The 14,353-nt window shown below is 39.7% G+C and overlaps 1 long non-coding RNA gene across 1 annotated transcript in view; it reads right to left on the bottom strand.

The window, feature by feature from the left end:
• LOC150083016 (uncharacterized) overlaps positions 1–6,366 on the bottom strand; it is a 256,002-nt gene extending 249,636 nt beyond the window's left edge. Inside the window, exon 1 of the long non-coding RNA XR_016547152.1 lies at positions 6,241–6,366. This is a non-coding gene — a long non-coding RNA (uncharacterized LOC150083016). The remainder of the gene's footprint in view (positions 1–6,240) is intronic.
• Positions 6,367–14,353: the final 7,987 nt, after the last annotated feature.

Raw genomic sequence — 14,353 nt, 5'->3', positions numbered from 1 at the left:
AAAACTCAGGCTTCGTTTTAGGAAAGAGGAAGAAGTGAGAGGTTGAAAGAATAAGGTGGGTGCTGCAGATTTTCAAAGCCACACCTGATTGCAAAGTGCACCGTAAGAACAACATTGTCGGCTAGGAGGAGGAGGGCACCTTTGGATAGCTTCCTGCGTCTCTTCAACATGATAGCCTCTCAACTTTTCCAAGAGGTTTCCGTAGTATTCCGCAGTGATGCTGTTGCCTTTTGGGAGATAATATGTAAGGTTCAACCTTACATATTACCTTTGGAGTCCCAGAACACTGACAACATGACCTTGTTGGCAAACAGTTGAACCTCGGTTTTTTAGAGGTGAAGATGAATGTTTCCATGTGTGCTCATCTGTTTTATTTGTGGATTACAGTGATTACTCAGCATTTATCCATCATCATAATTCGGCCAAAAAAAATCAACATTCTCTCTACAAAGGTCCAACAATTGTGCGGAACACTCTTTCCCGTGCAGCTTTTGAGGAGGTGTCAACAATCTCGGAACCCATCGAACTGCCATCTTAGACATGTGGAGAAACTCGTGCATTATGGTGCAAACAAACACACGGCTAATGTTCACGTCATTTGTTATAAAATTTAGAGACACGTCTGTCTTCAAATACTAGTTGTTCCACTTCAGCCAAAATGGCAGAGTATATGGCTGAGATGGTTCTTCCTTCCCGTAGGTCATCGTGCACATTGCTTTGCTCGAACCTAAAATGCTTTCCAATTGTTCAGTCTCATACAATGGGCATTCCTCCCCACTGTGAAGCGGATGAAAAAACAGGCATTTCTCCCCATTATATGGAGAGGAATGTCTGTTTCACGGTTTTGTTTTGCTTTTTTACCTTGCAAATGAAGAAATTTTATAAATGGATTGGATACGACACGGATCGTATTAGAACCTCAAACACGGGACCACAAGTTCACGTTCTGCCCTCTCATTGATTTTATTCTAATTATAAACTATTGCCAGAGTAATGTCCTCGGAAGTAATACGCAGGAACTCACACCAGTTTGTTTTTGCAAATCGCTCTTTGGATTACGATGAATCTTGGGTGTCTTCAGAATTAAACCCGCATGCCAATTTGTAGATCTCTATTGGGGATTTAAAGGCGATTCTTATTTTTCTCGGCAGTACAAAGAATACCCAGTGACTACGGTTTAAAAAAAATCGTCTAATTCGTGTTTTATAAGGTTTAAGCCACCCAATTCTACTGTACAGGCATAACACAAGCTTGGAAGAAGACAACAAGACGTTTGAATATTCTCAGGAATGCCCACAAACTGATCAGTTCTTTGGAACTGGAAAGTTCGCATTCAATTCACTACTAAAAAAAATGTGAGGCCACTACCATACATCAGCTTATATTTGAATCAAACTGCAAGGAGGAAGATATTCTAATATAATGGAGTGGCAATGGCCTATTCCGGCTAAGAGTCACGTGTGACTGATTATGATTACGGAGACGACAGGATGATGTATTGCTTCTAAAATATATATTTTATACTGCTGTTCTGCTCTATACACTAAACTCTATATTTATTAGAAAAAAAAAATCTGCTCGAAATGGCCTGGAACAGAAAGCGCTCCGAGAGTTAAATGCAAGTTCAATTTTGTAGTTTATAAAGCCTCCTTCCCACTGGTTCTAATTTTCCATTTCGAACATCTGGAAAAGTAATCTTCGTTCGTTGCAGAACGCATGGCAGTTTATTATCACTGCTGCTGCTGCTTGAGGTTGAATAGTCTTCCAAGTACAACTTCAAATCTTCTCACACAACACAGTTATGGAAATTTCGGGACAGCTTCTATTATATCTTTCCCCGAATTCATAATTTCGAAAAAATACAAACTTGAGTCGTACTTTGCGTAATACTTCGCTAATATATTTAAATTTTTCGTTTAAGGAGAACCAACTAATGTTGTACTGGTTACTCAACCCTTCTGGTACCGATGTAGGCCGAGTCATCTAAAGGAAATGAGACTAGGGCACCTGAACAGAGTTAAAGTTGTTACACTCAAGCAGCGTGCATTGCCTTACATTAAAGGCGCTTTAACTTCGTATTCCCCCCTTCCCCGGGATTCGTGGTGGCTCACCGAGATGAATCTAAATATGTGCGTTATCTTCCAGCGCCTTACAATGAACAAAGTGAAAAGGGCTTATTTTATTTCTCACCAGGCGGCGCGGTAAGCACTCTATTTGCATCCATCCGGAAGTGAACGATGTTCCCGCATGATATATTGTCAACTCTTCCAAGAATCACGTCCGAGCAAATACTGTGAAATACTGCCGATGTCCAACAGCTGACAGCTTCTATATATGGGACGGGGCCTCATCCCTTTGGGCCTTCATGACGGGGTGTGTCTTCGGCCTTAAAAATCTGAGACCGAGATAGGATGATAAAGGATTAGTTTTTTCATCAAAACACCTCAAGGGATAAACGCACGTAAGCAGCCCATGGCTGCGGCTTCAAAGGATAAATCGAAGGCCTCAACAAATGCGGCCAACGCCTTATCTCTATCGACTTATCCAGGACGTCGCGCAGCTTTTTTATCGCTTCGTCACCGCATCACAAACCTGAATTATTCAGTTTTTGAAGTTTTGTTATCGGTGCGTGTGTATATGACGATGCGCTCCATTACGGAACTTTTGCACACCGTTCCACTCACAACCCACCTGATAATGGCATTTACCAGGTACATCTTTAGCTATTCCTGCATATTTTATTATTGCGAAAGTACGTATGTAAACCGTACTTAGGGCAGTGATAAACGTGTTTGAGTGGGCGTAAACCCATCACCGCAAACAACAGTTGAAATAGGGCGAAAGAGGCCTCATGGTCCACTCGTTAATCTGATTTTTAGTGTTTTTCATCCCATCACATTTCTAAACTGACTAGGCGATAGTGATAACTAACCTGATATTGATAACCAATCAGCAATTTTAACCATAAACAACAGATACAATGCATCCGGTTACACAAACGTAGAGAGAACTCAACCACCAATTCGCTAGTCCCAGGGAAACCGCAACATCCGGATATCTACACTCTGTGAACCAAAATACGATTCTACCTACATAATTTATTACTGTTGGTTTTCTTTTTTGAACCAGTGGGTCCTGAAGGGTTGTCCAGTGTTTACCACTCGATGCTACAGAGAAAGACAGATAGAAAATAATGAATATGTATTAGGACAGCAGGTATTCTGGATGTCCAAAAGAAACTTACATAGCTAGCGGTAAAACTACATTCATAATCTAAACGTACTTGAAGTTCTTCAAAAAAGAAAGCCCGTAAGATTTTAAAAGCAGTTGTTAGAATAATCTTCATTCCATGTATTATACCATAATAACGGTTTTCCACACTTCGTGTATGATGGCGTCTATTAAAGCACATTCAAACATGGTAATTTATTCCATCGTGCAGCACGACCTCTGGCGTTACTTGCAGTAAAAAGAGAAGCGTACAGCTGCAGGTGGCATTTACTATGTCCATGGTATCCAAACGGCGAGTGATTGCCAGGTGCTGGTGTCAGTGGCTGTGGCCAACAAGCCAGCTGGCTACGGAAAAAACATTGAGGATTAAACTCTTTTCGTTTACTGCAGTTTGCGTATCCACCTTCGGACAGACACGTTCGTGAAGAGAAAAATAAATAAATGAAATAAACAAAAATAAACTTCCTTGTTGTTGACCGAGTTTTATGTAGAGTTCCACTGCCCCTAGCAACAATCAATTCAACAGTTTTCAGAATTTGACAGCGTTCATTCTGACCACAACAAGAAAATTACAAACAGACAATTACATCCATCGCTCCATTGTGTTCCTTTATGGTCCCAAAATTCCAGCGGGTCTGGGAGGAGGAGGCCTCATACAGGAATTTGAGTATCACACAGTAAGAGTGCAGTACCATGTACGTAATACTTCCAGAACAGCAATGTCCTTTGATTCAATTTCTTAAAAACAAGTGAACATTTTAACAATATTTAAGTGTTTGAAAACTTCTGAGCCACTATAGCCACTAAGGATACCTAGGTCATACCTAGGTATCCTTAGTGGCTATAGTAAGGTTGTCGATGTGTCACTTAGTAGTAGTAATGGGTGATCAGTTAGTATTCGTGACGCACCAAGATTCACTGACGTAGAATAAGTCACTATTAAACTAGTTTATTGAGTGGATCTGGGAAAACGCTAAAGCTCATCCAACAAGCTTAAGGATTAGTTGCACAAAGTAAGACATCATTATTCGGGTGGTGAAGACATTTTGGGGAAGGCAAATTGATGGTCAAGGACTGCTCATTCTGCAGTAACGGATATAATTGTCATATTTTTAGACGTTAAGGGCCATCGTTCTGCAACTCTTGGTTTCACCATGACACACGCTATTTATAATTCGTCACTTGAGGGTTGCAATTCATAAAAAAAAAGGGCAGAGGTGCTGAATAAGCAGTGGTTTCTGTTACAGGATACCCTTAGACCACATGTATCACGAGAGGCATTAACGGCAATGTGGGGGATCCGTCGTGAAGTATGAATCGTACCCCGTGAGATTTTTGAGAGAAGAAATTTGTTAACGATGGAGGAGAAAAAAACCACCGCCGCTATATTGAAGAGCATGTCGAAAAACGGCCTACCCTGTTCGAGCAGTAGATAGAATGATGCAAAAAGTGTATTATATAAAACAGAAGTTGACCTAACACACCACGTACCACCGGGTAAGGTTTAAACTACTGCCTTCGATGGTTTTGGTAATAAATGATATCATTTATTAACCCTGATTTGCACTGTCAGTTAGTCACTTACGCAAGCGCGTCAAATTATTTAATTTTGTATTTTAAAATTAAATTCTACTTAACATCAGAGACTCGATTGCTGGTCGTGGCGTTTCGAATGATATACGATTTATCTTTGTACATGTAAAACTGGAGGAATTCAAGAACGGTTTTGAAAATGAATAACAGAAAAGGTAAGGCCTGATATTTTCCACCCGCAGTAAATTTCTGTTGATGGTATATATTTTTAAAATATTGGTATCCAAGAGGGTTCAGCAGTATGAGAACATTGGAGGCAGTCGATTGTGGTCCTACAAACGGCTTTCGTAGTTATGGCCACTTCCTCATATCCAAAAATGGCGTGAAACCATTTATTATTGTCAATTACTTTGTGGGTATGCTTTCTTGCATAATAGATTTCTTTCTGAACTGGCCTTTTTTCGATAATGCGGAACATTTTTTGATGACCCAGATGGATGCAATAACGCCAGCCACATTTCCTAATAGATACCAATCATGTGTGATCAGATGTAACTGGAAAGAACTGGAGGACACAAAAAACATCTGAAGAAGAAGAAGAAATGGGTCGTTGTGGTAGTGTAGCGAGAGAAGAACTAGGTGAGCATTTGCCAAGGAACTCTTTTTAAAGAAATTGAACTCTCTGTGAGAAAGAAGAGTCCCACAGCTGGTTTAAAGAATTAAGCCAAAATAAAAATAATTTTAGGGGGAGGTGGAGTGGGGGATAGAGGGTGCATTTTTTTAATTTGAATTCACACCTTAAAAATCACGATACAGCCCTCCCTATAGTGGATATGACGTCTTAACTTACCATGAAAGAAAGCAATTCTCACTGCCAGCTAACACAACAAAATATCGACCAATAAAAAGCTATAATGAACAAGTATTTCGTGCATAAATCCATCTAACTGGGCTGGTAAAGATCGAAGAATGAGATTTTGACTGTAAGACAACCCACACGCAACAAAAATCAAGAATCGGACTCTAATCGTCCCTATAATTGTATACTTTATCATTTAATGAAGTTGTACATACTAATTTAATGTTTGATCATATGTAGGAGTGTAATTTTTTAGTACTCTACAAAGGAAATCCTGAAATGGTGGCAGCCAATGAAAGACAATGAACGTTTTTTTTTAATGGTGTCCAATCATTATAATGCTTATGGCTACCTGTTTTCTTTGTTGTAATTTAGCTCCATTAAACTTTATTTTCAATAGTGGAGTGTAAAGGCGCAACGCGAAAAGTCGTGAACGTGTTCAGAGAAGATGCCGGATCCCATCAAGAAAACTAACTTTCGATTTCATGAATCTACTTTGTTGTTCGTAGATGATTAATTAAGGAATGCAGTAACAAATAAAAAAAGAAGGAAAGTGAATATGATTATCCCTCTTCACTTTCTTTCTACACAATTTTTGTCAACTTTCTTCATCTTACCTTTCCTTATCCATCTTATTTCTTCATTCTGCTTTCCTTTCGTTTTCGCTTACATTCTCAACCTTTTCTTCTTCTCGTCTGTGATTAATCAACGTAATTATCGTTGCTCTTTTACACACGGAAGTTGCAATACTATTTAGAAAAAGAACAAAACACAAAACTTGTAATAAATCTGACAGATAATGCAACGTTACAGAGTTACAAGGAAATGAATACTAAAAAAAGTTAACAGAGAAGGAAATAAGTAATATTTTTTTTATTGGCACGGTAGGATACTACGTGATCTCGTAGAGCTGAACAGAATAAGCTCAGAGTTTTCTACCAATGTGGGAGAAATCGAAAAAACAGTCAAAAACAAACTTCCACTTAAATTTCCTTACATCTGGTGAGAAGTTAACATGTTTTGAAGAAAAATACCCGAATTTGTGGGCAGCTGACAGAGAACTGAGAGGGTGAATGGTTTACTTCAAATAGGTACTGCAAAATCTAAGAGTAATTAAACAGATTATCTTGAGGTTAACTTAAATATAACGGAGTCTCGATAATCCGAATCTTCAGTGATCCGAGCTGGTTCTGGTCCTGTTTACTTCGGATTATCGAGATTAATTATAAAAAATTACATCTTACGAAAAAAATGATATTATTGCAGGGAAAAAAGTTCTAGTTTGCTAATCTTACGTATTCATTCTTAAACTATAAAATATTTATAGTTTTGAAATCGTTTCATTATATTATAAAATCGTTTCATTATGTTCTATAATATGAAGTGAAGCTCGGTTGATTCCGAGTGAAGCTACTTATTGGTGTATCGGAAGATTTATCAACTTCTTGAAAATGTCTCAGCTTAGGAAATTCAATCAACAGACTAACGGTTTCGAAGGCATCTCGGGAATAGATGGATAAACGTTGATAAGTGGCAACATTTCTGTAAACACGCACACAGTGTGGCAATAAACGTTCGCTGTCTGGAAATAAGCTCGCTCGTAAATATTTGGCAACATGTTTACGCTAGGAAGGACGATGTTTACTGCCCGATCTTGCGATACAAGTAGACCTCTCCAGTTTCCCGTAGCTGCATAACTAATGTATGGTAACGCCTTCTACAAGGAGCGTTTATTTAACTGCGGACTTCGTATCATGGGACGGACAAACGTGATTGTTTTAAGCAACCAGCAGACACGCCTGTTGTGTTTCTACACTGCCATGCAACACTCGTTCACACCTTATTCTAATAAGACTCCGGGATGATCGGGATTTCTAACACCTGAAACTGAGGTGTGGTCGTCATGACGACACCACTTCTTCAATACCGAATTCCAAGAAGTGGAATGTCGATAAGGAAAAGTGGCCACCTGGAATCAAAGTTATTTCTGCTCTATCTTCAATACACTGGGACACAAAGCTGCCAAGTCAACATCTCGTGTTTACTTTAAGCTCCGTTACATCTCCTTTTTGGCTCGTCACAGAACACTGCGGGTATCTCGTGCATGATTTATCGGTTTCTATCTGCCGAAGGTGAAAAATCCACGAAGCGTCGGGAGATATGAGGTAATCAAGAGCGTTGATTAAAGCTAAAGCTACAGGAGCCTTTGATATTATGCCCGATATTAAGGGCCGGGGTGAATACATTTAGTGTTTGGATTCTCTTTTCTGCTTGTACATATCCGGAGATTGCCGCTGGATGCGTCGTTTTCATTTCCTTCAGCGGACAGATCGGTTTCGTTAGTCGAAAAGCGATCCTCTCCCAACCCCCCCAACCTCTCTCTCTCTCTCTCTCTCTCTCTCTCTGCATGAATAGACCGAATGATTTCGCTATAAAACGCTTAATAATTCTGCAACAGAAGTTTGATCTCTCTATTTCTGCAACCATTTCACTAACAGAAAAAGATTGGAACCGAATAGCAATCTAGCAATGCCTGAATACTTTTTGGGATCCATTTTGTATGAAACTAAAACTGGCATTTCGAAGTTGAAGGTTCAGTACCAGTTATTGCCACTTTCACTCAACAGAAACAAAGTTTGTTTGTTTTTTTAATGAATTTTCAAATATACTTAAACTCATGTCTCATTTGACAGTGGGACATACACACTTGGCTCCAGATGAAGGTGAATGGGATAATTAACTTCGCTTATCCTTAGATCTTCCTCTGTTCTGAATAGGAGTTGGATTCCATGGAGTTCAGAACTGATAGGGCGAAATCAATAATAGCATTAATATCGCTAAAGGCGAACTCCCTGCGAATATCTTTATCAAGAAGAAAAACAGTTCACAAAAATCACATTTTAAATTGTACTAAAGCTTTCTTTAGTTTTTCATGATCCCTTGAGGATCCCTTGTCTGTACTTTTCAACTAGAAAACTTTCCGCGGCTACGAAACACTGATCTGGCGTGACAGAAACACATCTACCAAATGTGCCCCGTTGCAGAACTGAAATCGGGAGCTTTTTGCTCTCTTTTTATCTTGCCGCACGCCTTCCCATCCTTTAAATTTCTCGTATCGCTGTTTCAACAACTGCTGGTGGCGTGGTCCAAATAAGTCAAGGTTATCTATTTGAAGGGAAAGGCGTAGCCCCTTTTGAAGTTTTGAATAAATCTAACCTATGACACCTTGACAGTTGATGTAGAAGATTTACGTTAGAAGTGTCTTCTTATTGTTCGCCTCTTTCTCTAATTGCCCGAACCCAATGGAGGAAAAAACATCAAGGCCTGTCTCGGTTGCTCACTTCCAGAAAGAGAATATTTATAGTTAGATGTCTAAAGCTCCCAGTTTCCAGCACTTTTTTAACCCGTATCCAATTCCCCAAATACTGCTGACCTAGAGTGTCTGAATCGGAAATAACAACCCTTGATGCTTTTTCAGTAACGGAGTTCAACGGAAATATCGATGGTTTACAGCAAGAAACTTTTGGAGAGTCGGTTAATTCAGGCTACTATTACAGAATCTCTAACAAAGGGTTATGTATAGCTAATTATTTATGAAAACTCGTACAACTTTTATAAGTTAACAACTTTTAAGTTTCTTGTATGAGAATTGTATTTGCAAGACTTGAACTTGTCGTGGGTGTTAAGCGTTAAGGCTGCTAACGCCAAGAAATATTACTAGAGTGTGTCTGTATTTGGGTGTATCCTTCAGTGAGTTTGCTGGAAATCAAACCCAAGTTTCTGGAAGATAAAAACTAGGCATACCTGAGTCCGACACTAACTATCTCAGTTAGATTGTGAAAAAGCCAATAAAAGTTCTTCCTGTGTGAAAGGGCAGCAATAATAACCACTGAGTTATTCAAGGGGGCTGTAAGACAGCGGTAGATAACCTATAAAGGAATTGACAGAAAAATGTTCCAAAAAAAGAAAAGCAATCGTGTCCGTGTTTTGATTTAACTTTGAAGTAAGGTCTCCAAATGCATTTCAATGCCCTACTCACCCCGTGTGTACAACTTTTGGAAAATAACACGAGCAGTTTGCTTACACCCTCTGATTTGAATAAAGTACCACTGCGTACCAGAGTAAACTGGGTACTACCCCTGAAGGGTTTTCGACCTGCTGTACAAGAAATGTTTTGGGACGAACGCACCTTACGTAGTATAGGAGATTATATTCGCTCATCCACCACATGAAAGCGAGGATTGGATCATGTGGATCAAACACAAAACAAGGTCAAACATGTCTACAGATTGTGGGCATTTAAGGTTAATTGGCTTATTCTGGTTTAATAAAAACCGAAAATAAATCCCGGAAAACCCGACATCTCTGTCTCAATATCGCTTGAAAGGGCTTCAAATTAAGCTTCTTAAATCAACCATGGTATTCCAATGTCCCAAAACACAGTAATATTTTTGTAATCACTGTAGTTCTTATTGCGTCCTACTGAATGTAAAAAAGGAAAAATTTTATTTGTTTTTATCTTTCCAGGAGAAAAGTGACATAACCACCACCCTACCATGGGGGTCCATGAAATCAAAAGTTCATACGGTTTGTCATGTATTATGATTATACAAGTGAGTTTTCATGGCCAGATCTGGTCATGTTATAAGAGAATATAAAAAAAAAACAATAATTCACCAGGAAAACGTCCGTCTAGAATCGGATACCTACAACCAAAACTGAAGAAGCCTTCAAGAATTCCTCCTATCTCTGATGGATTCGAACACAGACTTCGAAACAGTCAAACGAAAACAACTACAGTATAGTGTTGCAGAGAACAAAATATACCGTTTTTGAACACGTGGAAACTGGACTCCTGCCGCACTCCTCCCTCGGCTGGTTAAACTAGGACATTTGATTCTGGTTCTCAATTGTTGTTCGAAAACATCGCTTTGATTGGATTCTGGACAGAAAATGGCAGGTTCCACTAAACACTGATGCCATATATTTTTTTCTTTCTCGACTAGGGGTGAGAAGGAAAGATTTATCTTCACATCGGACGCACAATCACCCAACTAAAACAATGTTTATACTATCGATGGGACCCGCGCTTTATCAAGACAAAATAGCAAAACATTTCGATAACCCTATCATAAAAATCGCGTTTATGGAAAATAAAAGGCAATCCTAGAAAGCTTTTCATTAACACCATTTTTATTCAAAATGAACATAGTAGTTCTTTCAATGTTATTTTAGGATACTCTTGTTCTACAATTTAAATCAGGAACACTATTAAGGGATTCTCGAATCTATGTTCAACGTTTTGTTTCTTCACTCCTCCACAGCACAACAGTTTTAATTTCCATGTGATGGTTTGTCCTCCGTAGGCGAGCCTTGGCACATCTTTTCAGTTCCTGCCACACAGTGGACTAAAGAACCACAGGAAAGATGGTCCTATTAGGCGACTGTGAGACGAACTGACAGCTTAAAGCAGAAAAGATGCTCCATGCTGTCTAGCCCATAAATGATATCTTATTCTCTCTAAACCAAGCAGTCACACACACACCGAGCTTTGTGACAAGGAGACCTCTTTTGACAAATGTACGTTCCTCTGCCTAAAGGTCAAAACTTATCTTTGAATGGACTTGAAAGCAAGGACAGTTTGTGGTCGACTCCGGTACATTGTACAATTTCGATTACATGAAACTTGTTAAAACTAAAGTATTTTTGTGATATGATTTAACTCATAAGATCATATCCTAATGATACAACTAATAGAAATATGATATGTGTACCTATGTGACTCCGATGATAGTGTTTTGCTGATAAACTGATCTAATAGATGCATAATCTACTAGCCACCTGCTGTAAAGGGACAGAAACAACTTTGTTTAATAAACAGATTTCTTAATAATTATTATTATTGAAACTGCATTAATGTTGGAAGAACGGCGTAATCGAAGATGTCCAGTACTACGGCTGCTTCTGAAAGGTATCAATGCCAAATCGGCATTGATACCTTTCAGAATTTTTTTTTTTTTCCGCTAGGTGGCGAAGGTCAGTGAGTTACTGAATTATGTGCTCCTAAAAATACTCAAATACCTAAGTTAACCTGAAAGGATCATAAATGAACTGCATATTAACAGAGAGCTTATGAGAAGTGGAATCTGGATATAGTGTCTACTAATGGAATCCTGAACAGGTAATATGTCTAATCTTGATTTTAAGCATTCATACTTCGGGTAATAGTTGAAAGGAACGGTTGGTTTATAGCGATTCAGTGCAGCGGAACATAGCAATATTCTGCTTAAGGCAATACGGCACTTAAGCTCTGAACAAGGTCAAGCGGTGACAAAGTTAGGGATTAAAACCTCCCCCATTTCCACCTGCATATTTCATAGGCTAGTCATCGAACGATAGAAGTGCCCTATCTTGTTGTACTAAAGACTACCTGCCTCGAAATTACTGAAATTCCAGCCCCCATTTGCATTTCAGAATGACAGATTTCAGCGCATCAGCCGTGCCGCTTACTTGCTGCATATGTCTGACCAATGATGACTTCATAATTAAATGCGTTACTTGTCACAAAAACTATTGCAATAAGCCTGATTGTACTTCTGTAGATATTAAGAAATTAAACAAAACTAGAAAACGCAAGTTTGAATGTAACGCCTGTAGGCAACAAACAGGGAAAAATAATGAAGAATTACCCAATGAAGTCATTTGTGAAGATTCTTGCACAGAACAGATTAATGACCTTGAACAAGCAACAAGAGAAATCCTCTCGCAGACTGACCTTGGAAATGGCATCTTGGGCCATCCTGAAGGATCAATTTTTGAAACCTTGGGATGCGATATTTGCCAGGAAGACTGCGAGCACTCTGAAGGGGGTTTCGCTAGAAAGAGGAGCAATCATAGCCCGGATGAAAGGCAGGAAGAGAACCGTAAAGAATATGTCTCGCTTACGGAATTAAAGGATATCCTTGCAGACTGCATCAGCCCCTTTTCGATGCAGGCTGTGGAATACGCTGAAAACTTCGCGAGCAATTTCATCCCTGTACATAAAATGCTACAGGAACTGCAGGAAGAGAATTTTCTTCTCAAAGAACAAAACAGTAAAATATTGCACACCCTTAAACGACTGGAGGAAAAGCTAGGATGCTTTGAATCCGTCCTCGTTGCACAAGGTGGCTCAACGGCTCCCGTAACCGACGAAACTTGCTATGCGAGGCAGAGCTACCCAAAGAAAAGTAGAAGTGATATGCATGGATTGTACAGGAGGACAGAAAGCATTGAAAATCACAAACAGAAGACAAGAAAAGAATTGAATTCGGAGGAAAACAAATCAGAAAGAATTGCAAAACTACAAGACAGCCAAATAATATGTGAAGCTCAAGCCCAGCCGCGAACTGTCTGTTTGCAGCAGGACCTCGCAAGCAATAGCACCAAACCCAGTGAAACTTTAGGGGCAGCACAAGGAAATGGCTCCACACATTCCACTAGGAAAAGTCGAAACCAAAATAAAGAAGCCTCAGAAATATTAGGACAACAGGAATCAACTGAAATGATTGGAGCATGCATGTATTCCAAGAGTACGAACTCCAGAGTTACATCTTCCCCCTCAAATCATGTTCCTGCAAACCCACTCACTTATGCGGACATCACTATGCTACCTAAAAAGCATAACACTTTTGAGGGTAGAAAAACCCGCCCATCCCAAAATTTCATGCCTACTCTCGCCGAGGACAGCCGACGACGTAATCCAGTTCACAGAGAAAGTATTAACGTGTCTTCCTGTAACACACCTGAAACAAACAAACGGTTTTCTGAAATGTACAACATTACTTCCGTTGCAACCAGAGAGCAAATTTTTGTATCAAGGCTGGGACCCACAACACAGCCCAGAAACATTAAAGCCATGTGTGAGGGCGAACATGGGATAACTGTGGAAGTAAAGCAGGTGAAAACACGACACCCAGCTTACTCCTCCTTTATAATCTCTTGTCCACCAGATAAATCAACTCGCCTACAAGACGTAAGCGCCTGGCCAGTAGGTACCTTAGTCAAGCCCTACAGAGACAGATGGGCCAGACCACTGGTTAAAAATGATGCAAGGAATCGGGCTCAATAGCAATCAAGAAAACTACCCCCAGCTGGGAATGCAGAACATCACATCCACCTGTTTGTACAAAACGTGAGGAGCATCTCAAATAAGCTCCACACCCTACAAACGATGATGATGTACGAGGACCTGGATTTCATTTGCCTAATCGAAACCTGGTTGGGAAATGGAAAACAGTTAGATCGGCTAACTGCGGCAGCAAACTGCAAATGTGTGGGAACCGGAAGAACAGATAGGCGAGGAGGGGGAGTTATAATTTGCTACCAAAATAAATACCAGCCTATAAGAGAACGAAAAACCAATTCAAATAATTTTGAAGGGATTTGCGTTACCTTTTCAAAGGAGCACGTGAAAATACAGTTATGCATCATATACCTCCCACCTGAGCACTCAAAGGAGACAAGAAACGAACTCTATGCTTGGCTTGCTGCAAATCTAAAGCCATCAGTCGACACAATAATAGCGGGAGATTTTAATTTGCCTTTTCCGAAACACAGGGAGGCCAAGAAAGAGCTGGATGCTACATTGGGTGCATTGCACTTAACGCAGCTTCCGACACCAGTGACAAGGGGAATGCAGCAACTTGACCTGTTGTATCATAGTTCCTTAGACATAAGGCTAGCGCAAAA

This window comes from Mastigoproctus giganteus, chromosome 7 (assembly GCF_048544385.1).
Source record: "Mastigoproctus giganteus isolate SK-2022 chromosome 7, ASM4854438v1, whole genome shotgun sequence".
In the NCBI taxonomy this organism is placed as follows: domain Eukaryota; kingdom Metazoa; phylum Arthropoda; class Arachnida; order Uropygi; family Thelyphonidae; genus Mastigoproctus; species Mastigoproctus giganteus.
The sequence above is the reverse complement of the archived record's forward strand: the minus strand, read 5'-3'. Positions and strand labels throughout refer to the sequence as shown.